This window comes from Helicoverpa armigera, chromosome 11 (genome assembly GCF_030705265.1).
Source record: "Helicoverpa armigera isolate CAAS_96S chromosome 11, ASM3070526v1, whole genome shotgun sequence".
Taxonomy (NCBI): Eukaryota; Metazoa; Arthropoda; class Insecta; order Lepidoptera; family Noctuidae; genus Helicoverpa; species Helicoverpa armigera.
The window spans coordinates 9612563-9639939 of NC_087130.1; the positions used below are offsets into that span (position 1 = coordinate 9612563).

Sequence of the window (27377 nt, forward strand, 5' to 3'; positions counted from 1 at the left end):
CTAAACGTGTCGTGGACAATAATAACTTAGGGATGAAGAAAAATATAATAGCTAGAATAAACAAAATACTATCTAAGTATTTCTCTTCGACGGTCTTTGTTATTCAGAGACCAGAAAAGTCTGGGTAGATACATAGTGGCTACATATAAAGCACTGTCAGATATTGTCAGCTTTATTGAAGAGTGGAACTTGAGAGAGAGCAGACGAGTTAGATAGTGTTGTCTTTTCAAAATTGAGGAAATGTCCGATACTTACTGACTGTTCCTTGCCGCTTCGTATACAGAGAAGGCGTTTTCACCATAATATTTGTACTGAATAACGATTTCAGGATTTTTATTTAAAGTCCAGGTACTCATTACCTTTAGATTGAAAGGATTAAGTGTTGTGGTCTACCCGTTCTCTAATAACGAGTGTGCATCAAAAGATAGTCAGTTTGATAGTAATAGCTCTAACTGCTGTGAACAGTAGATAGCCGTATAGTAGATACAAAAATGTAAGTATGTTCCTACCTATGTGGTTTTAAAGCGATTTCCACTAGACCTTAAATAGGGATCCCTTCAAAGATATTTTTTTTTTTGTAAACTATCTATTTTTACAAGCTTTTATTTTATTAATTTATGTTAAATATTTACTTGTACGTTCCACAAAATAACTCCAACTCGTGTAATATCAACACCAAATCTATAATTACATTGATTTACGATAATTTCGCTGCAAGTCTGATAATAGTTGGCAAATATAGTGATAACAGACAACTGACAGTTTAATAACTAAAATAATAATATTGTTATTGATAATAATGTGGTACGTTTCCTTTAGGGAAAATGTTTTGTGCCAATATGGTCGTTGGTCATCAACCTTTGGAATCGAATGGGGATCTGTTAATATTGTTTTCGGTTTACTCATTTATACATATACATAGACATTTAGTCTATAAATAAAAAACATATAAAAAATAGGTGGCTACCGACATCAGTCACAGGTACCGGTGGTTAGGGTTCCAGAGACAAAAACTTCCTCACAATGTACTGTACGCGCCGTATCAAGGAGTACTGCCTTCTGAATCAGTCCCTTGATCCAGCCGCCTAACGAGAGCCTCATGAGGTGTTGGTTGAGGCTCTGGCTATTAGACCATTGGCCGTAACGACAATCGGCATAAGTACAATATTTTTTATTATTTTGAGAGGAAAATACTGAGGTAGTCGTTTGCTTTACCTTCTAGATACTAAATTGTTCAAAACTAAGGCTGGTTATTACAGTTGAAAAATATAAAATTATCAATCTCTTACCGATTGTTGTTCGATTTTCACGTTTACTGCTTCTTCACCACCAAATAAACTAAGTTACAATGTTAATCACACTATTATTGTCCGCGCACAGATGGATTGGGAACTTTATAAATACGAAGATATATTCTAGACTCACTTAACAACGATCAGGTATTTGTCCAGTATAAAATAGACTAAAACTTTCATTAAATTCACGATTTACTTGAAAAAATAGATATTTGTTCCTTCCACAGCGCCAACCGTCGGGTGACTGATTTGTTTGCAAAATGTGGGTAGGCTATTACTTTATATAAAATAACGTGAATTTTAGATTAATTCTTCATGAAACTATTGAAACTGTAAATTAATAATGTTTGAGTTTTACCTAGTTTTACCTAACTTATATATGCTGAAGCGTATATAAGTTGAAACGTAGATATGCCCGAGTCACAATTGATTTTCTATTGTCTAATAAATATTTTCTCTGAGTACAGTTAACCACGCTATTTAGGATTCTTCTCATTGCATCTACCAGTTCTTTGCAGGTTATTAGCTGAAAAAGTAATAGGTATAAATAAAACCATGTAAAACATCATAATTTAAGTTATTTATTCAAGCAAAAGTATTTATTGACGCATATTGAACGCGTCCAATTCATGGACCGAAATCGGTTGTGATTGTTTTACTGTCACCCGTGGTTATTGAGACACCCGTGCATCGGAGAGCACGTAAATGGCGATCCTGCGCCTGATCTCTCTCCGGTCGTGTCGGAATGCCTCCCTATGAGACTGAAGGAATAGGGAGGGAGTGTTTCCGAGTCTGCGCAATTCTTGTACACTATAACTGTTATGGCATAACATGTGAATCGCTACTGTAAGCTGTCCACTTCGGTGATGGGTGTGTAGTGGTGATACACATATTATGTATAGGTTGGTATTTAGAATACTTACTAACACAGGATAAGGAACATTGTTAAAATCATCGGCAGGGATATTGAGCCCTGAATTTCACCTGCGCAGAAGCGATTTATTGGTTTATTGCCTTATGTGTACAGTGCGCAAAGCGATCTCACTCCTCCGCCGAGAGCTCAATATCCGTGCCGATAGATAACATGTCCTGCACAGCTGGCTGATCTCCTTGCCGAAAAACAGCCGACAATCGGTCTGGTGTGGTCAATATCATGTAGGTATGTTCTTAACTAAGTTCTACTAGCTGAACCACAGTTAGCCGTTATAAGTTGCTCATATAAACATATATTTCCTGTAAGTAGTACACAAATAGATGTATCATTGTTATTTTATGTTTATTTCCCTGTACCAATCTCATTTGGTCAACATTTAGGAAAACTGAAATTATATACATCACGACCATCACGTACTACACTGTGTGAGGTGTCCATTTAATACCATAATTACAAAAATAAATATAAAGGTATAAAGTTGAAGAGTTAAATTGGTTAAACGTTCTTATCCCAAGAATTGCTGGTCCTATGAGTCTCTCAGATAGAAGGCTACCTTTTATAATAGTTCCCACATGATTCGTAAGCTAGTATTAAAATTAATCAGTAGAATAATTCCTAGAAGATAAACACAAGATTTACAAAGTACCTAACCACTACAATAATAATATTTGGAGAACATGGTTATAAGATACATTCATGCTGAAGAATCATAATACATAAGTATGTTAGTTAGTTAAATCCTAATGGCTTACAATGTAAGTACTAACAATTAACACATCAATCCTCTACAGTACAGTACAGACAAAATTACAGAAGGTTTTTCAGGTACATTGCATAATATGTATGTAGGAGGATACATAGTCTTCGGTACATAATATTTGGTACATATTTTAAAACACACAAATGCCAAATATCATACAATGAAAAAACTATAAAATAAATAATACAGATATTATTTCTTCCGCTTAATTCTTGCTGTGTCTTCTTGAAGGGCGTGTTGGAGAAGAATTGGAGAAGATTGGCGAACCCAAGAGCACGGTATGAAGTTCCTACAGTGGTAGAATACGTAGGAACTCTATACCTCGCTAGTGGTAATCACCAGTACGAAGAAACTTCCAGAAACTGCGAAAAACTTCTAGGCTCCTTCGCTTCTTTGTTCTTACTTCAATCTTGTTCTTCGTACTGAAATAAAATATTTATTACTTACTTAATTCTATTAATTAGCATTCACAAAAAATACGTTAAAAATCTCCATAAATTCTTTCATGCCGTCTCGTATTATTAACATTTAATGTGTAAGAAAACATTATAATTAAATTCAGAAACCGCCATGTGGTCCCATAATGTAACAATTTGCCGCCAAATCCGAAGTGCCAAGGTTACCCACCTGATACGGTAGCCATCTTTAAATAATTCGAATAAAAAGTCAGCAGCTGTCAAATCTTGCATAATTACTCGCGGTATTTTGAGATTTGCATATTTTATGCAAAATTTTTAGGGACTATCAACCCTTTGGGTATGCAAATGTTGCCATCCGTGGGAAGTTGGTCATTTGCATAAGAAATTCATCTTATTTGAAGGTTACAATGTTTAGATTTTAATTCTAAAGAACCAGGAAGTTTCGTGGGAACTGGTCGGGTGACTTTGAATTAAGGGAGGATGGTTTAAAGGCAATAATAATCTTTATTCGCCATTTAATTCTATGGTAGCTTCCAGATATGTAAATTGTATACAGTGGCCCGTAAGTGATACGGTCATATGAACACCTGCAAAGATTAAACAAATAGGAATAATTTCCTGGCTATGAATATTCCTAAGGTTCCTAGGAACAGATAATAAAAATAATACCCGTAATAAACATTGAAAGGAGTACAAATATAACCATGTTTTTGCACTACCTACGAATTACGTGATATAAAATAAATTAAAGCGTTAAACTGAAGCAGAGTTGTTTAAAGAGCGTTAAAGGGCCTAGGCCTACATTAAATTATGGCATAGGCCCTAAGGCGACATACACATGTACTTTAAAGTTCATTTTTAATGAGCCATAACGAACTGTCTGCACCCTACTTTTATAATTAGTTTGACAAAGGGTGGCTACCCAATTTAAGTTGACATTTTGTCTGGAAGTTTTTAGTGAAATTGACAGGTCGTTCAAAATTGGGAGCTGATTTGGAGATGGTATCGGTATTTTCTTATTTATTGTGATTAATAAGTCGCTTTTAAGTAATTATTCGCTTTTTTTCAATATGGCTGTTCAATGTGTCTGGTTTATAATAGTGCTTCATTTGACAGATAGACGAGCCTAATTATTATAATCTACTTAATTATTTTTAACACTTCCTATTACATAGAGCTTTCACTGCAATCGATCATTTCTTATTATTGTGAAATATATTAAGACACAATTAAGATTGCAAAAATAAAACTGTTTTTAAAAGAGATACTATTCTTGCATGCTCTTTTCAATAGTTGATCTATTGACTTTTCTGACATACTTAGTTATACAAATACTAACTTAGCAACAAAAGTCTTAGGTAACAAAATAACCACTAATGCAAAAATCACTTAAAAACTACTGTTCCACTTAAAAATATGTAAACATTCGTTGTTTCGACCAAAATGTTGATACTGCAAACAATTAGAAAGACAGACTTGTTAATATTTGCCTATTAGCGCAAAAATAGAGAATAACGTTACAAAATTCAATGGTTTTTGTTAAATAACCGTTTTTCGTTATTTGAAAAACGTTTTTTGGGTACTAATTTGGGGCTGTGACTTCACTAGAAATTGGAAAAGAATTAAATGGAATAAGTATTTATGGCAAAGTTATCTCTACTAATTGAATGTTATCTTGCAAGGTTAATCATTATTTTAATACGTCTGAAAAACCAAAGTACATAAGATTTTTTGCTTAGAAAACACTACAGACTTTTTTTACGTTTTTCAAGCTTAATTACATTTTGAATATATGTACGACGTGAACATTGAAAATCATTTCTTTCTCATCACCAACATTTTTTCGTCAATTTTTTTACGAATTACGTTCCGTTCCACCATAAAGCTCTGCACAAAGCTACAAAATGCGTTGTCCCATAAAAAAAAACCTAAACAATATGGCAAAGAAAGCTATTTATCCCTATGTCTCATCTACATGTAACTGGGGTGGGTAAGCCTGAGATTTGCGAACTAATTTCAACTGGGAATCCTCAAAATGAGAGGGATTTGGGAGACACCTTTATGAATGTTCGTGTAATGTTATCACGGATTGTGTGTAAGGGGCTTTAGTTTATGTACTGTTTTGTAGGTATTATGTTTTTTTTTTCTGTGACTTTTGTAGGCAAAAATATATCTAGATATTTTTACTATTATAGGTAGGTACAGTCTGCATTAAAAGAGGCTGAAATATTCTTTTTCAAAGCTGCTTAGCACTGTGGCGTCGATATCTCATCGGATATTTTTTTTAAGTTTAGCATTGAAACACTTTTGAAAATTATGATTTGGTCAGCTACTTATGACGTTGACCGTTGATCCTATAAATAATCCTAGTCCATCTGGGTGACTAATTTCAGATAGATAAAAAGTAAGACAAAATGAAAAATATCTCTATCTCGTGTTGGTAGATAAATAGAATTCACGTGTTTCCTAGATAAATAGATATACATACCTATAGATATACTTATCGATAGAAATAAGAAAGTAGATTATTATGACAGCCACGAAGGTTTCTGTCAATCTTTCAAGATATAACTCTTTACAAGATACTTTTTCCCAGTTTGTTATGTAAGCACAATATTCTATTTTGATTATTTTAAACTTGTTATCAGACAGAAATTTTATCTCAATGATAAGCGAGAGATTGCATATTTATGTTGATACGTAATTTAGTTACTGAGATAAGTATTGTTCTTTGTTTATTATCTTATTTTAAATAAAATGTACGATTGAAATATTTTATTCAACTAAGTTAAAAAGTTAAAAAAAAAATACACTAGCTTATCAAAATAAGGAAAAAAGTAGTATGGTGTCTGATAAAAATATATGTAACATACCTATGTATTAAATACGGAAACAAAAATAAATTAAAAATATGCAGCTCACCGATTACATGAAATCCAAAGCAAAAGCACAAAACACACGCGCCACGTAAATGTTTACGTAAAATGTACGTGAAAGTTACGTTTTATCGCCATTTAATCCGATTCGACGAAATTAATGCCGACTAAATATGTATGAACGGCTCAATTGTAACTCCACGCGACGCACATAAGTGCCCCTACACACGACAGCTACGTATAACTCAAGTAGCGAACGGAATCCGGCGAAACTTGATACAAACTACTTAATGCTCGCGTGTCAGATGGCAGTTTAACTCCGTATCTTCTTTGCCTGACGCAGCGCTGCGAATGTCCAATAAATACGCGTTTGACGCCCGTTGCGTACACAATAACCAGCGTACCGCGACCTCTGTACGCGGATAACGGAATGCTACGACTAACTCACATCACTAGTTCGGACGACTGTGAATGGCTCTCGCCAATCTGGTCGAGCGTCGAACGACAGTGCTGCCAACACAGCCGCACCAACTAACAGGCCTTTTGTCGCATCTGAATTGATATTACCGCAAATAAATAATTCAAAACGTGTAACGCAAGAAACCAGACATAATGAATAGATAGTGTTGTGACTTTGTGAAAATAATTGCCCGAATAGGGTTTATTGCCTTGAATGGATCCTTATTGTGCTCGGAAACGGTTTAGTAAAAAGTAGTTCCTTGCCAAAAGTCGATGCATGGATGCGTGCGTTTATGGCGGCGACATTTCCCGCGCGTTCCATATTTAAATTTTATAGGCGATTAAAATGAGTATTTTATTTTGCATTATAAATTACTCGTTCTACATTCTAAAATTAAAAATCTATGAGTATTTTCTTTTTTGTTCATTCGCAATTCAAATTGAATTCTTGGCGTTTTGTAAAGAATCACAATGGTTGATGGTTGTAGCTGTAGAGTTTAAGCAAACAATAATTTTATTTGCACACTTGGCAAGTGAGTCGGTAAAGTAATTTTATTGCGTTAGCCGCAGACGCTGTTAACCCTAAAACAGTTTACAGGGGCATCGTACATTAGTGTAATTACTTGTGAACGCGCATTTTAGTGTTACTGCTGCATGCTACATTTGAATATGTTTTTCTAATGGATTCGTGCGTTTATTTTCGTTAGGGTTGCGATAGTTTATCGGGGACATTACTTTTACCATTTTTGTGCTTGCAAAATGTTATATTTGACAAGCAGTTAATCACACACTTTTTTGTACAGTGACTATGAAATGCATTCACCCGGGCCGCTAAAATGCAAACACTCGTTTTCGGGTTATTTCAGGGAGGCGTTTAATGGTTGCATTTTAACGGCCATTTTGTAAGTTATACGTTACTTTTATGGCGGCCAATAAAAACGTAAAAATGTTACGGAATGATATTTCTGTACAATGTGCTGTTGAACTGTGAAGTCATAATCTTTATTGCTGGTTATAAAAAGAAAATATGCCTATTAAATCATAGTTAGAACTGTGTAGCTTTAAATGAACTAAAACAATTGCAATCAAGCTAGAAAAACAACCAAAAAAATTTTTTTTTTTTCTTCTTTCCAATGAAATGGTTGAAAGTGCGTGCAATGCAAAATTTAACATTGCCTACGAGTGGTGTGGGGCAGCCAGGAAATACGCCATTACCATACCCTCCTTCACACATAAACACACATCACTACATAGGGTGTTTACCCCTCGGGGGTAATTTTTACCCCATCAACGAACGTCGCCACCCACTCGGCTCATCATTCGTTATTTGAACAACTAGTGAGTAGTGAGCAATTTCATTATATTTTTTCGGTTATTCGAATTAGTCGATAGTAAAAACTAAAACCATAATTTCGCTGTTATTGGCAATAGTTATGAGTAGTCAGAAACCAGAAAGTCTGACAGTCGTTTCAAGGAGTATTTGATTGCCTGGGTAACTGGGTTCAGGAGGTCAGATAAGCAGTCGCTCCTTGTAAAACACTGGTACTCAGCTGCAGACTGTAGACTAAAAGCCGACCCCAACATAGTTGGAAAAGGCTAGGCAGATAATGATGTTGAAAAAATAAAACCACATGAGTGCTCTTCTTGTAAAACAAATACCGCTATCCGATCATGATCGGTAACGTGAAATTTATTCGATTTAAGCGGCAAATTATCGCGGCCAGCGTAATTATTATCAGGCTTTTACAATTTCAAACGTTTATCGATGTAATTGCGTCCGATAACGATTATTACGTGTTTTATTCGATTATTCGATACCGATTGCGTTGGTCGAGTTTTTTAGGGGTGCGTGACGCGATGCTTTGTGGTGGAAGTTTCATTAAGTTGAAGATTTGAAGCAATTTATATAACTGTTCTTGTGGGAATTATAACAAATGTGCTGCTCTAAGGGATAATTTACTTTTTGGGTATACTTTGAATGTGGTGTTTGATGTGCTGAAGTATTAGTAAAAAATCGTTTGGAATAAGATCGCTCAAGTTCTTAATACCTATGAGTTCAGGCGTAGGCCTTTAACTAGGAAGTAAACTTAATCGTCTAGAATTGTATTTAAAATAAACCAGAGCCATAACAATTATCATAAAAACATTTTCCACACTTCTACCGTGTTGTAACAAATAACGTGATAATTCAGAAAAATAAAACAGAAACAACTCAAAACTCCTTATTCATAGCCCACACATCGATAAACGCCTAAAGGGGAAAAACTGGTGATAAATCGTATTCAATATTCATGTAGATTTCGTCCTTTTCGCACCTACGACATTCGAATGAGATAAAATAGTGCTCGATCCTACATGCACAAGTATACCACTAATTTGTTTTGACATATCTGAACGAACGACCACTTTTCCCGCCTACAAGTTGCCTATTCCAAAGGGGATATCGAATAATCGAATAAAAAAAGTACTCCATATTTTCGGCGGCATAGGGGTCATAATCGTTTGACCGATTTACCAAGTTAGATCATTGGATTTTATTGTTAGAAGCGAACGCGATTGAGTTTTCGCATATCTATTATGCTGGACGAACCCTCTGAATTTTTTGCCCTTCCCTACGCAAGGGTGACCCCCTAAACGCGTGCCGTGTGAGATATTGCGTTTCACAAAAACTTGTACCACGGACGATCAATAATTATTGGCGCAACTAGATCTTTAATGAAATTTAGAAAGTAGGCGCATGAGTAATTATCATTTGTGAGTCAAATAGAAGTCGACTAATTATTACAAAATACGTAACATCAGGGTCCCCCGGGGCACAATGCACAAAGACATCTATTGTGTAACCCAACAATGGCGTGACTCACTCATGACGGACAGAAAGACAATGAGACGACCGACACTCTTCTAGGGCCCGTATAAGGCCGATATGCATAACGGATATCGGGGGCGTCGTATAAAGTGGAATTTCTTTCTCCACATCTTCATATAAAGAGCAAATTTTAAAATTGCCTTGTTTTTCTCACAACCGTACAAGGAATCTGGCGTGTGGCCAGATAATTTATGCATTTTTGTTATAAGCAAACCTTAAAAATAACTCACAATTTAAGAGTCGTTACACCCGCATTTAAATGTGCGGCCCTGCAACAAAAAAGATTTAGGAATAAATAACAATTGAATATAATTTTAAAGGAGTTCTTAAATGTGAATGCAGCGTGAATGGCAACACCCGAAAAAAAAACAAAGCGAATCAATCGCGTGCCGTGAAAAGAAATCCCATCAATCAGCCGAGCCGAATGCAATATTCAAATGTGGAATATTTTTTTGTTCCAAGTTCAAAATCCCCGTGACCTTGGCACGGTCAACTTGTGACTGTTTATCCTAGTCGATATTAACGGCGCTAGTTTTTGCTCGATACACTTTTTGCCAACTGCTATTGTGATCACCGCACTATTTGCATAGACAATGACGTCACCTATCAAATGCACCTCTATAAAAACAACGGTTCTTAATTCTGTTTTTCCTGACTCTATGTCCTATAAATCTATTATCTACTTCTAAATTTAATAAAAAAAGTCTTAGCTATTTCGGTAGACACGTATTAAAGTAATTTACATAAAGGTGCAAATTACACAATTTATTTAGTTTTCAGTGGACGTTAATGGCCTCTGTGTCACATTCAATGGTCGGTCGTCGCACGAGACACGAAAACTGACAAATGACAGCTAATCATTGTATTTCAAACGACCGACATACTTGTTAGCGTTGGACAACAAATTTCCTTTATTAGTCGTTCCGTAAAGGTATAAAAATATGAGTCACTGATACATGTTTTTGCACTGGGCGATGATTTTGCGTTATTTTTTACAGCCGTGCAATGGCCGACGCGACCTGCATGACCTAAGTCTTTGTTAGGCCTGTCCTTTGATCATTTTTTGCGTATACAGCATCGCTCGTAAATTTACACGAAACAAATCCGTAATGGTTCAAAATCAATTAACTCAAACGATAGATTGAGTAAAATTTAAAATAAAAATAAAACTAGTTTCTAATCTGGCTGGAGAAAAATTTAAAAATATTCTAAGCGTTCGTTTGAATATGGCGATCTCGGGCGTGGCTGATGATCCATGAACCGGTTATGATCTTACGATCGAAACTGAATGATTCTCATCCAATGAAACATTTTATAGTTAAATTAAAAAAACATTAATTATGAATTCCCTTACGAAGTTTGGAAGTTTCCAAATACATGTTTTTATCTTAAACATGCGGGTAATGGGACCGCAGAGGTAGATAAACAAATGAGAGAGGCAGTTAGGCGGTAATAATAGGTAAAATTATCAGTTTAATAATATCTTAATAGTGCATCGTTACTTGCAGGTAGATTTTGGGTCAGTTAAGAAAAATACACGACGTCGCGTTTAGTCTGAAAAAATAGCCGGCCCTTTATAGGACATAACAAAGATCTATTGAAAATATTCCAAACAAACTATGCAAGATTACACTGCAAAAACCTCAATAAAATAAATAACCTAATTACAACAGCCTCCATTTTTGGTTTAACTAAACTAACAAATTCTCTACTTAAGTAAAACGAAGCCCAGACACTTTATTCAACTATTCTAGATTTTTTACTTTTTCACCCAAAACATGTTTTCGTATCCTCATACTTAAACCACGTGAGGTTTCTCAAAATATCCATATCCGAGCCTTATTTATAAGTAAACAAAGTTGTTAAATATTTTGTCGCCACAAGTGTTGAAATATAAACAGAAAACTGTAAACACAGCAAGGTCCCACGGTCGGGACTTAAAAAAACAGTTGTTTTAAAATTAAAAAGTATATTTTTTACTCTATTCCAACGGGTTTGTAGCAGGTGCAAGCATCTGTCTATGTTAGATAGAGCTAAGAACGCTTAAACGGAGATTAAAGAAGAATCGATTTAAATCAATACTATTTAAATAATAATTATAAAGTTCTGAACAAGTATTGTAGAGAAATATTATGGAAATAAGAATGGGAAAAAAATAATAACAAAAACAAGCTATGCGTCATCAATTTTTATACCTTTTCTTATTGTTATCACTCTTTCCATATACCATAGGATTTTATTGTTCTTTCAAACATAAATACTCCTGATTATCGTGCTCTATGACAAAAGGGAAAGGAACCTCAGGAAGTATCGGCATAGACAATACAGAAGTTTACAGAGATATTAATCAACAGAATGAATTGAATACGGTATAAAAGTGCATCACTATTGCATACTACCTTCCTCGCATCTCGACACAGCAGGTAGAACGTTCACATATATTTCTTTGAAACATTGATCGTTCAGGATAAAATCCAAACAAAAATAGACTCTATAGCTATTAAATATAAGGCCTATAGTACAAAGGATGACCACCAATGAATGGATAGCAAAATAGCCCGACTATAACAGCACTATATAATTTAAAACATATCAACAAGTCGTGATTGTCTGTCTGTACGTTTGCAGTGACAAAAAGTAATCAAATTAACCATGATTGAGGTGGTTTCAAGGAAACTGCATTTTATTTTTATTATGAAATGTTAATGTTTATAAAATTGCAAGTGACACGGTAAAACAGGGTTGGATCAAATTTTTAAAGATGGCCACACAATTTTGAATTCGCGTGAATCCGGGGTCGTGACCGTTTTAATGGCCATAAAGACAGAATGATTCATATAATTGTTCCAAGATGAGCCTTATAAAGCAAGAAAGGGATATGCGAGAAGAATTTAATATAACAAAGTTTCTTGTAAGCCCATACAAAATTGTTATAAAAGGGACTGACACTCGTAAAAACGTCGTAAATAAATATTAAAACATCCAAAACATTATTAAGTACCACATTAAAGAACAACTGTCTTCAGAAAAAGGACAAAAAACATATTAATTCTTCGTAATAAATATCCCAAAAAACTTCAACCCTTCACGAGCTGGATCAAATTAACTTTTATCCTAACCCCAATTTCGAATCGAATAAATAGGTTTAAACTATTTCGGAGGGCACTTGAAAAAAGGTAAGAAATAAAAAAGTCTACGATACCTGCACTCAAAGTCAACTAGAGAGGTCCTGTCCGTTCCGATACGTCGTAAGGACTGAGACATACCGATACCTATACTCATAATATACTTGTTCCTATTGAGGCCGCCACAAAGAAGGTTTTATTCTCCGATAGTTTACTCGGAAATATTATGATACATTTTATTCATGAACTTCTGAGCTGTTTCAACTGCATACCTATGTTCCTAGTCCTTATAACATTTGCATTGTGTCACGCCAATTCAGGGCAGAGTTCAAAAAAATATTCTTAAAACAAAGTGACTTTATTTTCCACTGGTTTTTATCTTTTATCATTTAATTAGCAGATAGCGAGATTAAATGATAGTGCAAGGTGAAACTGGTCATAATTTATGTAGTATGATAAATTCATTGATAAATTGCTTTATGGGTGTGTATAATTATCACGCTATACGTGTTCTAATAAGCAGTTTAAATTAATTTCCATTGATCGTATCCGGTACATCATAATTTGAATTCGAATATTCTAAAATTCTCTTGGTGCGCCACTATCTTGAGCCCACTCGTATCTCGTTTTCAAAGGATCGTATTATTTACATTTTTTCATCGTTTTTTACGTTTTTTCTTTAAAAATGTGGAACAGAAAAGGATAAAGAATAATATGGAGCGCTCACCAAATGTCTCCGTGCACACAACAGGTTGGCCGCGGTGGTATTCAAGTTTTTTTTGTTTTTTCCCCTTTTTTTGTCGATCTCGTGTTTCCGACACATCTGAAATGTAAGAAGTTTTTGGTTAATCGATATGATTTTGTAACGAGCTTGGAGAGGGTTATTTTTTTTTTACTTTTGACCTTCAATCTTTGTTCTGGTTACCACGTTGTGGCGCTCAACAGACATCAGTTTAATAGTGTTCATGACGCGAATATTTTAGTTCAAATGTTTGCTCATGTTATCCGCAACGAGAAAAACATGTATCAGCATTCTAGAAATAATACGTATAAACAAGTAATTTATTTATAATTTATATTAAGTTTAATAACAACTGGCTCTAATTATAACTTGTTAGTAAACAATAATCCAGTTAAAGCCGTATAATTGATTATTCACTTAACCTTTAGTTTAACCCTTAAAATTGTACACATGTTAGATAAATGTTTGATATTATTTATGTTAATGTTTTAAACGAAATAGTATTTTTCGTCTTTGCCCAATTAATAATCTAGTTAACGAAAAAAATACTCATGATACACGTGTTGTACTTAATTAATTACCGTTTAAATTAAAATAATTAGCTTCACGTGTTCATGTCATATTAATTTTTATATCGAGTTCTCTTTGAAGTTTTACAGATCTGCTTATTTGATATTAAGCCTACTTACATTTAAATGGTCATTAAAAAAAGTATTTACAACTTAGCTTGCAAGTGTTTTTATTTTTATTTTGATCAGTATCAGTTACATCGTCATTTCTGTACGTCCACATTTCTGACCTCACAGGGTACATTATAAAAAGTACTTATTGTTGTTCGTGAAAACGTGGTAACCGACAAAAAGGCGATGCCGCCTCTTGATACGCTGTTGCACGCTCCATATTTCTACACATACATACATACATACAGGTTTTATCGTACCGTATCGTGAAAAATAACGCGAGAAAAACGACGAAATTAAACCTTTCGAAAGCCGACCGTCAGAAGGCGATCTTTTACTAGATCTAAATCTGCTAGAGTTGTAGAAAAATGGGCTTGACGTTGCTTTAATTAATTGCTAAACTGCGTGTTAGACGAATCCCTATTTCCACCAGCTCAACACTCCTTATATTTTTGGTACAACCCACAACTCAATCGAACCTGTCACTATGGGAAATTATAACGACGGTTAAACAACAAACCATCAGTAATTATGAGAAATGCACAAGTACTAAAAAAAGAAGTTCAACAACATAAACCCACAACAGAAATTAGCATAGAAATTGAAATAATATTTAAAATTGTATTAAATAATTCATGCAAGTGATCCATCAAGCCAAACAAGGCTGTATGCGCTAGCGCTCATTGCAAATGGACAAGGAATTTTTAAAAATGGTTAACCAAGATGGCGTCGTGTCTATGGCGGGGGCGATTAGACCGATAGCCACGCCTGCGCAATGACTGATCACAGGGGTAGGTATGGCCACCATATTTTAATAATTCTTCACATTATTTCATTGAGGGGTAATGCTCAATAGGCATGAACGATGCCGGATTATTTTTATTTCATGTTTTTATTTGTATGTTTTGTAATAATCGTACAAAGAGGAGCTTATTTTTTTCAATGAGGATTTGTACGGACCTTCATAGATAAAGAAATTAAGCGTTTGTTTTGGCTATAATACAAACCGATAAAAACTAAAAAAATATCCTGCCATCAGCGCAAGGCATGAATTGTCGTCTAAAACAGTACCTATCACAAAAACCGTTACACTTCTCATAATCTAAGTTTGTCAAGGATATCCAAGCTATATTTCTACCGTTAATTAAGTTAATAAAGTACAATGAACTAATATAATTTATGAGCTGTCAACAACACTTGATTACTTAGTATTACATCATGATATGACGTGTATACGGTAACTGCCCTAGTTTCAGCCCTTCCCCTTAAAACGTTTTAATAAATTACTATTGTTTTTATTCGAACAAAAAAAGAAATATTATATTTACTTACCACGTTATTGTGGACACGAATGTTTGTAACGAGTGAACTGTCTATGGGTATGATTAGTTTTCAAAAATATGTATCGTCAAAAAGTCTATGGATATTTTGCAGTAGGATTTAGGCTATAAATATGTGTAAGATACTAAATATTATATCACAGTTCAAGTAAGTATTAAAAGCCATTCCCTTGCCTATCAAATTAATACATGAAACATGACTTCTGACTCCTAGACAGATTACTATAGAGCCAAAAATGTCATTTTTATTTGACAGATGGGTCAAATAAAAATTATATAAAGCTAAGAAATACCAACATATTTTGACTTCTAACCTAAGAAATAACGTCTAAAATAATAATTAATTGTTGAACAAACCGCCTACGTAGCGTCTCGGCTCACTATCAGTTGTTTTCGCAAACAAACAGACAGACTAGATTAAGTTTACGTTTTGAGATAGTTAACACACATACTAGAGACAAGTGGGGAAGATAAAATTCGGTTTTACGCTAGTTTCTCTAATATAAGAACTAAGTATATTTCTAACCAAAATATATGAGAATAAATATACATAATAGTAGGAATAATAATGGTAGGTACATTAAAAATATACAGGACTATTTAAAAGCGATTCGAATAATTTTTATTCGATATAATTATTCGAAAACAAAATCTATGTAAAGTATCATGCACACGAATGGTAATTAATTAATGAATATCAGAGACTATAATTACACCTATTAACATACGTATTTCGATGCAAAAACTCTTATCTAATAATCGTGCCCTGTACACAATTACCAGTTTGTAATTTTCAAAAAACTAAAGCCAGGCATTTTGTTTTAATGGTTAACACAAAGAATTTTAAATAATACCGACGCAATAAGATACCGATCTCCAATTAAATTAAACGATACAAAATGTTAATTAAAATCTTTGACATAATTGTATCGAGATGTTTTCGAATACGAATAATTTCAATCGATTATCACGAATGGTGTATTAATTGACCTCAATTATGAATTGTTGAGTACTTATGTTTAACCGACTTAAAAAAAAAGGTTCTCAAGTCACCTTTTTTCTTGAGCAAAACGTTATTATTTTTACAGCAGTCCTAAGTCAACAAAAACCTAATTTCCTAAACCATTTAAAACATAAATAATAAAGTATCATCGCAACAAAAAGTGTTCGTTCACTTTAATGGTGGCATTAAAGCAATTTTAATGTCTTGCATCTTACATCCGTCAGGTGTAACAAGCATAATTTTTGCGCAAAAAAAAAACATATTTAAGTATGGAAAAAGGTATTTTGTAAGTACAACAAAAGTGAGAATCGTTCGCTTATCACGTTCTTGTGGTCCCCCTTAGTCTAATTAACGCCTATAAAATTTTATTGAGGAAGCCACGAAATTAAATGACATAACACATAAGAAGCACTTTGCAGACAGGACAAGTTGTGCATGTGTGTGGTTTGTGAACGTTTAATGGGTTTAGTACATGGCTTGGTTTATAAGTAACTTCTGTAGCGTACTGTACTTTTGAATATTTTCAAGTGTAACATTGAAAATGTTAGAGATTTTATGCGTAGATTTGTGTACAAAAGAAAATACTTTTAAAATTAATTTGTAAATGTTAAGAAAATCAGTAAATAATTATGAGTTTACCAGAAAATTAGCCTTACAACTTATGCAACTTACAAAAGTTTCTATTCTTTCCAGAAATTATCATGTTATCTCTGCATCACCTTAAGGTTGACTGGAGAGAATGCCCATGGCATTAAGTCCGCCTTTGTAATTTTATGATTGCATAAAGTTAAATAAATAAATAAATAAATTATGACATGGCAATACTTTTATTTTCAAATACTTTAAGATTTAGATATTATCATGAAAACATCCAGTTGAAGCTAAAAATAGTGTGCACATGATAATTGCGCAACCAATACTGGTCACACCATAATTTTTATATGATTTTTTCCTCAATATTTCAGCCAATGAACTTAGAGATGGCAACGCGGAAAGAACGTAGACTAACTCTTTGGTATACCACTTATTGAATTTAAAAAATAATGCTTCAGTATAGTTCATCTGAATATCGAATACGCGTGTCAACTAACTCGAGTGAACTCTAGAAGAGTTATATTTTTTAACCGACTTCCCAAAAAGGAGGAGGTTATCAATTCGGTCTTTTATATTTTTTTGTGAGAATTAGGGAATCAGTTGACATCTCAACAATAAATTAAAAGTTAAGAATAATTGTGATTTTGTAGGACATACCTAATTCAGTTAAAATTATAATTCCAAGTTAAAATAATATTTCTAATTAAACAGAAGTAAATCGACGCGCACACTTAACAAATTGTTTGTAAAACATTAGCAAATAATGAAAGCCAAAGGGTTTGGGTAACGAAGGCGAGGCGTCACGGCAACAACTAGGTAACTCGTAAATAATTTATGGCACTCATAAAACAAGACGTTTCTTCACACAAGTGTTTGTTAAAGTTAACTACGGGTTGCGTCACGACTAATTAATAATGTGTTAAAAATATGTTTAAACCGATTACGTGTCTTGTGTGGCATTTATGCGGTTAACAACGCCTTTATTCTGTACCTATTATTTTATAAAATAATACAATGAAAAATTTCGAAAAAACAGTTCAAGCGAGCGTATAAAATATTTTATATGTTTATCTTATCTTCTCATTTAGCACATCCAAAATTAAATACCGAATTATCTTTATTACCCTCATCAAAATTAAACTGCATATAATGAAACCTAACTTAGGCATCATTCAAATTACAAGTACTAAAAATAAAAAAAGTATCTAAAAGCTAGCAAACCTTCAAGGTGAACGACTCATCGATTCTATTTAATCTGTATTTTGAGCCTTTTTAAAGCAAAGGTCGTTGAACATTCAGCCAGAATATTTGTGCACGTGCATTTTATATCAATGTTGGAGAAAAAAAACTGATTTACATACCACGTCTTGTACGTAACAAATACATCTTTAGTACGGACTACTGGTTATTTCTAGTACAAGGGATAAAACGAAATTCTGTTTTGCATAAGAATAGTACGTATAGGAACAGCTGTGTTCGGCGGCCATATGTGTTAGCGCTATTACCATACGTTTTGTGTACACGACACATGTGAAGTTCGAAGTTTAAATTTTAAACTGCAGATTCGAATTTGGAATCTTTTGAAATAAGAACTATTTATTGGATGTTGAGATTCTTTTTATTTTGAATTTTCTGAAAAAATATTATAATGGTTGTTTCCTTTCGAAAGACTGGTATTCACAGCATATTTTTATTTTATTACTAAATATAATGAACAATAGCACTGATATAGGTCATTATTTTTCTTAATTCCGTTATTTAAACAATGGATGTTGTTGTAGGTATTGTTCTAGAAAAATATTTACGCATTTATAAAATACCATACTAGCAACAGCAAACCTACACATAAGTACGAGATTATATTCCTTTATGCTGTTAAAATAAATAAGTTATTGTGTTTTTTCCCGATCGCTTTTAACCTGACTTCCATTAAATTAATTTTAAAAGTATTAATATAAAATAATTTACTAATAAAAAAAGGAAAAAAACTTTAAAAATAAAGTCTCCATTTAACGAAGAAGTTTTTCAAAATGGCGTGCTCGAAGGATAAGTGCAAAACTGTCGTAACCGCGACTCGTCGACGTAAAACTGTAATTTGGATTTTTTTCTTTCTTTTGAAAACCAATTATATTATTAAACACATGGAATTGAACGGAGGAAACAGCGCCAATTACCCATCGACGAACATTTCGCGTGAATTCTGCAATTGTTCGGCATTTTTAAATTTACTTACTGTGTTTTTAAAATGAACAGACAAAAGTAAGAGTGAGTTTTATAATATTGAATTTGTTTGTAGGTATTTTAAAATGAACAACTAGGTTACAATAAATAGTTATTTTATTCCATCATCATTCAATTAGATTTCAGTTTTATTTTTTTGAGAACGTTATAAGCAAATAGCTTTTTAAAGGAAGTAAAGAAGTTTGATATATAACTTTGATATATTTAATTTATAGTAGATATCTACGCATAGGAATGAAAAAAACTAAAGGAAACGTTGACGAACTCGCGTTAAAAACATAGCGAAGAAAACATGGCTCACAAAAACAATAAGAACAAAAGTAAACAACAAACAAAGTTACTAAATTACAGTCGTAATAACGATTACCACAATATCTTATTACTGAAATTACACAGACTCACCACGGGGACAGTTGTCTCGTAATTGTATAATTTTACCATTTTTACTCGTTTATTTGACATCTTCTCTCTGATTACGGAAATCGTCAAGTTATGGATATTTAATTTTTTTATAATTAATTTACAGACTTTAAAAAATGTAGATATAACATTTTGTTTGTTTGATTTTCAAATTCGGACAGATACATATCAAACAAGGTATAAAAAGTATCGACTAAAATCTCCTAATGTAAGCAAAGCAATAAAAACCGAATTAAATCCTAAAAACGTGTAGATATTTTTATGGCCCAAGGTCTAAATACTTCCAATAATCCTATAACAAAAATCTTTCAAACGACTGCCATAAATCTTGAGATCCGCTTCTAAAATAACGTTAATCCATAAAATAATGACCAATGAACCGTCTTGTCTCATTCGAATGCTTACAAGCGTGCATTTGAATACGAACAAAAATATATCACTAACATTTCTCACATAAATTCTATGCACGATGCATGGGAATAAGATGCTAGACAATAGAACAAATCTTAATAAATGATCGAACACGTAGGGTTGCGATATTTCCCTCCAACCCTTTGACGCGACACCTGGTCATAAAGACCGGAGTCAAAAATTTCCTTTATCGCATTAGCATAATATTTATAATATTCACAATAGGATGCTTTATTCAAAGTAGCTTAGATTTTTAAATGTACGGTAGCTCATTGTTAGAGATAGGGAAGGGACAATGACGCACTTTGTGGTGGTTTGTAAGACGTCGTTGAGAGGGTTACCGGTGAGAAGTTAACGAGCCACAAACAATGACAGTTATTCAATGATGTTTCCTAACTCGTGTTTTCGGTGATAAATTTTATGTCACTGAAAACAAGGTGCGGTTTGAATTATGTAATCATATTGTTTGAATAGCTTGGCAATTTCAATAAATGTCAAACTATGAAAATTATTGGGTAAGTGCCGTAAAATCAAAGGTCGGTATTAATTGCTTCTGAATAACTACTGGCAAAACGTTAAATAAACGCATAAACAGAAAAGCACACTAACCCAAATAAATATAAGTATAAACAAAGTCCCAAAAATATCGTTTACAATCACAAAGTAAAAACCGAAAGTAATATCCATTCACGCTGGGCAAACTATCAGTTGCATCTTTCGATCCAATTTCGAAGACAGCAAAAAATCCTTTTAACCCGACAATAGACAGTGGGCTTTTGTCTAGATACCGTCAAATGATACGCATTAGGTTTTTTATGCGTTATGAATACATTTAAAACAGGAAGGATGTGAAAGTCGGGGTATTGAAGACACCGTATGTCAGTGAAGGGTTAGGGAGGGTTAGAACGGCTGTGCCGTACAAAGAAATAAGGATAATGGGTGAAACATTGTATTAACGAATGAATTATTACGGACATTTTGTTGTGGTTTAATATTAATTTAGAATATGAAGCTGTTGTAATTTTAATGACAAAAAAATGATAATTTTAGACCGTATTTTTCAGTGGTGGAAAAAACTTGATAAAAAACGAAAATAACATTACAATCAATTTTACTACAAGTGATAATTCATCATAGTTGAACCGCTACTGTTTTTTGATACCATACAAATGACAGAGCAAAAAGTTAGCAGCAAAAAACAGCAGGTTTCGATCTAAAGTCATACCAATGTAACCTTGCAATGTCATAGTCGAACTAAGGTGAAATTCTTTTGATAGCGTAGCTAATCAGATTGATAAGTTAAGGACCTTGTTTTTACCTTTCGATCAATCAAATTTTTTTATCAAACTTTCTCCTTGAGGGTTCTTTATTGATTATAGACAGAAGATTGTTTTAACACGTGTAAGTTATCGTGTCTTAAGCTAAAAGGACGTAACTGGATTATTGTAGAAAAGATAATTTTAGACGTTGATAGAGGTAAGAAGAGGCCAAAAAATAAGTTCTTTTTAAACTAACCTAATGTCATATAATTAATGAGTAAAAATTGTAGATCCCTTCGGTGATACGTTGAAGATATATGGTATCTAAACCGCGACCGTGTCGGGAACGTTTCATATTGGCCTTTATTTGACTATCACATTGTATTTGGAACAAATATGTAGCTTCGATAAGGCCTAAAACTCCAAGCATTTGCTGAGGATCGAACTCGCGGCACGGTGCGTCGCACGAGACTTTCATTAACAGACTGGGCTCGTTACCACTGAACTAAGCCAACAGTTCAAATTATACTCAAATTGTGGATCTTATCCTATTCTATTTTTGATCTCACGATTTTAGGTCAAAAGTAATGTTATGTTAATGTGTAAATATGTGTAGGAATTGATGTTTGTAATTACCTGATTCATAGGAACGATCCTTCGGCATAACAAACACGAAACACATCTGAAACAATACGAAAGTTTACATAAATAATTTTGCTAAAAACTTGTATGTACAAATACTTATGTGACACAAAGTAATATAAAATTATGCTGATTTTAAAATAGCAAATGTACAAATATATAAATACCAAGTCTACAAATAGCTATTTTAAGTAGATATAACATGATAGTGAACCGCATGTCAAACCATTTGAAAGTTGAGCGAAAAAATCTAAACGCTAAAATTTTATTTCCATTATTTTCCATTATTGAAAAGGCTGTCGTAGGTATATCGTGACCGGATCACATTTAACACGAGCCCCACAAATGTCATTTAATGATTGTTAACTTCAGCTATGGCTAAACCATTCGTTTTAGTGAGATTTAATTTTTGTTTCACGTTTTAAGTGCACCGGCAATTACTGAACGCATTGAAATTGAATAATTCGACATTATGACCGTTTTTTGACAGCTGTCAACTTCACAAAACATTTGATACTTTTCAGTAGCTTAACATGTAAATCACTCAGGTCGAAATTACCCGTAAATTGATGTTTTGATTATTAAAAGACATAAGTATATCGATTTATTTCAGAGTTATCGAGTTGAATATACGTTCTCGATACTGTCGTCCAATTACGGGCGTATAAATAATACGAGCGCTCAGATGATTTATTAAAAATATTATCGCGCGAAGGTGTCAACAAATCTTATTTGGTCATCCATCTTTGTCTAACTCGGGTTATCTCTGGCTGATATCTATGGCCCATACATTATTTATTTATGCGTGAATTTGCATCGACTTTTCAAGGGTTAACCCGTTTCAATGTTCGCGCGTTGTAATCGTTGCATACAAAATTTTTGTTTCATATTATTTTAATTTTGTTCTTTTTTTAGATAAATAGCAATATGTCCGAAGAATTTAATGTCAGCCAGCAAATTGATACAAGTGTAGGCAATAATTCTATAACGCGGCTACCGTACGGTTTTCATATTAAATGTGTTCTATCGTGAGAAAATAAAATACGGTACATTACTATTCAACACGACATAAATAACGTTCGTGTTAATAAATATGAAATAAAATATAATTTATAAAGCCGTTATAATAATCTTTTAAGTATTAAAGATATTTTTCTAGAACTACTATAAAATAAGATTTTAATATAGAACGGTTAGTTGAATGAAATGTGATGCTGTTTGCCTTGAACCTACAACGCAACATTGTAGCTCAAAATTTCATTAAAATATCAAGTTGCCAAAGTTGACTTCGTAGAAAGGCAACGATAATAGCGCAACTTGTAAATTAATATCGGGACACAAAAATAAACAACAAAAAAAAATCAATACACATCGACGAGCAAAAACAAAACAAAAACGTCATTTTTTATAAAAAAAAAAAAAAAAACTAAGTATAGCACAAACATTAAAAAGTCTCAATAACATTTTCAAAAAACGAACACTTAAAAAAAAGTTTGTATTACAATAAAACCGCAGATTAAAAAAAAAGGCACTCGAAGACGCATTTCGAGTAGGAAATTATTATGACAATAGTTGTACAACTTTTGTGTTTGTTATAAAAAGGCTGTACTTAATATGATTGTGTTCTATTGTGGAGCCGTGGGCTATGGATTTCTTTGCTATTGTGTGTCGAAGACAGTAATGAATTGCTTGTTACTTTATGTCACACTTGTTTTGACAGTCAACATGAGCTTGAATGGCTTCAACATGGAGTTAAACCATTGAATAAAATTTAATTAAGTGCATTGTAATAATCATAAAGTTTTATTTCATCGTTAATGACATATTGTAATTAATTGTCTTTGGTGAAGATTGCTTTTTTTAAGTAAAGATTATAGACAGGTTAACTGTCAATTTACTGATTCGCAGTAGGATATACAATGACATTAATTTATAATTGAATAGGTTGTTTAAAGTTTAAAGAAACTTACTAATATTCAAAGATATTGTATTGACACAATATAAAATATTAAGATAAAAAAAAACCCAAAGTTCAAAACCGTAATAATTACAAAACATTTTGACGGATAGCGTTATTGAATTGGAAAAGGTCAAAAAAACATTAAAAAGTCATTTGTTAAGTGTCATGCAACGCCCTTGATAGTTCTCAAAGTAATAAATTATTAAAAAAGAATAGTATTCCGACAATGCACTTGAGATATCCCTGTCTGTTTAATTGCCTGTCAGAATCAAACGTCTAACCGTCTAACCTTTACCAAGTGGGCGAATAAAAATGGGTTCATAGACAACAGAAGAGTCTTGAAATGAGGTCATATTCTCTTAAATAATAACTTTTTATAGTTTTTTTTTTCGGCCGTTTTGTAAATGGCCTGTCTCTATTTCCGTTTTTTTGTATTGTCTGTTGATTGTAGTTTTTTTGTGTACTATAGAATTCGGGAAGGAAGTGGTTTAATTAATGAGTTATGGTCGTTTTAATTAATAATACAAGTACGAACAGAAATTCTTTTCTTTTTTTATATTGTTATTCTAAATTTAAAGTATCAAATGAGGTGTTTAATACCAAAAAGTAACGACGTGACTATGTAAAGAGATAAGAATGTTATTAATGTACCCAATTATTTGGTTTAGTCGGTAATTGTGTTGCCTAAACTGTGCAGAAACTAGTAGTTAGACAAGCCTAACTTACTACATTGTTCTTGTCAGCCTAATTGCAATTTATTACCACTTTACGTCAATTACTGGATTTGAAAGATTTTTACTAGTAGGGCTTGCAAAGCTGTTGCTATGACTCTCCCCTACGTTTAAACCCCTCAGTTAAATTAATTTTTTGATTGGAAATATGTGGAGAAGGGATTTAGAGAAAATATCGGCGTATTATGTATTTTCATCGGCTTAAATATCACAGTTATATATCACGCAAGCAAATATGTATTTCGTTTCAAATATGTCTTAAGTTCTGTCATCACAATTAGTTCGGGATAATACTTAAAAACTTAATCTAAACTAAATTGTGCAGTACATAATTATAACCTAATTTTACTCCAAAAACGTAGCCGTGCTTATACACTTAAAAAATAAAGACCAACCTCCATTAAACCTAATTTGTTCAACCTAAGAACAATGAAGATCGCGTGTAACGGAACGCAATTTTGCTCATTTATATCAATCTCGTTCACTCATTCGTTCACTCTGAGTATCATTCGTTCACTACGTGGCGCTTTGAAATTAATTTTCAAACGTTATTTCCTGTTATTATAAAGCTAATAATAGTAACATTGTCATAGGAAACTTATTTAATATTTAAATCTGTTCGGATTGACAGTTGGTTGGCTCATCTAACATACCTAGTTATTTTATTAAGTCTATTTATTTTATGTATCTGTGATCAGAATTCGTAATTGATATTAAATAAAAATAATTTAAAGCAAGAAATAAAAAAATAATTATTTCAATTTGAATGCGAAAGTGTTTTTTCTTTTTTCGTGTAAAGAATTGATACCTAAATTCTTTCTTTTTAAGATGTTGGTTAAAAATACCATTGCTTTGTATACAGTGAAACCCGGTGGTTGCCCGGGTAACTGGGTTGAGGAGGTCATTTAGGCAGTCTCTCCTTGTAAAACACTGGTACTCAGCTGCATCCGATTAGACTGAAAGCCGACCCCAACATGGTTGGGAAAAGGTAACGCAGATGATAATTTTCAGCATGTTCTAATGACTTAAAAAGTAAGCTATTACATAAAATGAACTAAACATATTAGTTGTGAGCGTCCATGTCAAGTCATTTATTCTATTCTTGGCAATGACCGAACATGAGTCACCAAACAACATGTTTTCATCCATTGGCCCAACGTTGGCATATTGGCGAATTAAACAAAGTTGATATGATTAATGTGTGGCCAAAAATTTGGCAAATATTTTTACAAATTGTTTGCTATATGAAATTCCTTTGTGAATGGTAGAGTTCTGAAGTTCAGTGCGTTCCGAATTTGGTAGTCTGGGTTATTTTTTCACTTTCTGACCGTCAAGTGTCACATTTTTATTTTATCCATTTACTCAACTAGGTATCAGTCTCTTTGGTACACCGTAATTAATTTAAGTATTCATCTAGTACCTTGGTATTTGATAATAGATAACTATTAAAACCAGAAGTATTTATCTTCAGACTCATACAAAAACTAATTAAATCCATAACCAATTTAATCGAGAAAATTATAACTAGCGACTAGCGAGAATCAGATTAAATCTTCTAGGAACCAGTAATGAGGCTTGAATTTCTTTTCGTGATTATCCCCAACTATTTATTACAATTTGCCGTTAATTCAGTTAACTGGTAACCATTACACGCAATGTTTACTTTTCACAGTCACAGACAAGATAGTTTGAAAAAAACCGACGAAAATAAAAATAATCTTTTCAGCAAACCGACCTCCGCCATCGATGTCAAAGGCCAGGCCAAAAATACGTTCCAAATTCAAAACTAAAAAAAAACGCGATAAGTAAAAATGACAATAGGTATAACATGACAACTCGCATATTAGTCACTCCAACGACCTTGGTTACATTACTCGTATGAAATTCTCTACGACAAAATACCGAGTCAAGAATTACCGTAGTCGGTAGCAACTAACCACCGCCCGCATGCTATAATATCATAGGGTAGTATTTAAACGCAAATCAAAAAATATCCTTTTTCTATGCAATAAGATTCCGAATTCCCATCAAAATTACTGATTGCACAGCAAAATATTCAACTCAAAATATCACTAAACACACTACAATTTATTTTCGCAGCGTACAGCGATTTTTCCTAAAGCAAAAGCTTTTTCATCAATGCACAGCTAATAATCTTAATGCACATTATACATGTTAACTCTTTTTCTTTTAAATATAGCTTCTATTTTTATATTATTTACAGCAGTTTTTCTGAATAAAACAGCTTTTTATTAGTCACAGTCATCTTATTATTTATTAATTACGGCATAATGAGATCAGCAAAAAAATATAAAATTAAATACAAAATTGTAATTTATTGAATTATTTATAAGCGTTCACGCTTCCTTTTTTGCCCAATAGGCAACATTTTTAGCTTCTGCAGGTGGCGCCACGTACTTGAGTCGGATCGCAAGTCCGATGATATGCTTGCACATACATACTATAGTTCTTAAAAAAAATGGGGATGGTGCATTGTCAGTCATTGTCAGTATTTCCTTTTAGCATACATTTCATATAAGTAGTCATTAAAAGGCTACTACTATAATATCATATTTCAGAATGTTTATAGTCAGAATCATCTTTTGGCATAGTTTTG

At 33.1% G+C, this 27377-nt stretch overlaps 1 long non-coding RNA gene and 1 other non-coding gene across 3 annotated transcripts in view; both read right to left on the reverse strand.

The window, feature by feature from the left end:
* Window positions 1–3194: 3194 nt before the first annotated feature.
* LOC126056992 (uncharacterized) overlaps window positions 3195–27377 on the reverse strand; it is a 32620-nt gene continuing 8437 nt past the window's right edge. Inside the window, exons 2-4 of one of the 2 annotated variants that reach the window (XR_010276971.1) lie at window positions 22064–22109; window positions 13465–13560; window positions 3195–3411 (exon numbers count right to left, since the gene is read on the reverse strand). This is a non-coding gene — a long non-coding RNA (uncharacterized LOC126056992). Of the gene's footprint in view, window positions 3412–8858; window positions 9882–13464; window positions 13561–22063; window positions 22110–27377 lie in introns of those variants that run through there. The other variant, XR_007512382.2, reaches the window with a different exon arrangement.
* Window positions 21710–21846, reverse strand: LOC126056995 (small nucleolar RNA SNORA16B/SNORA16A family). The gene has a single exon (XR_007512385.2). It is a non-coding gene; the product is annotated as a small nucleolar RNA SNORA16B/SNORA16A family (small nucleolar RNA).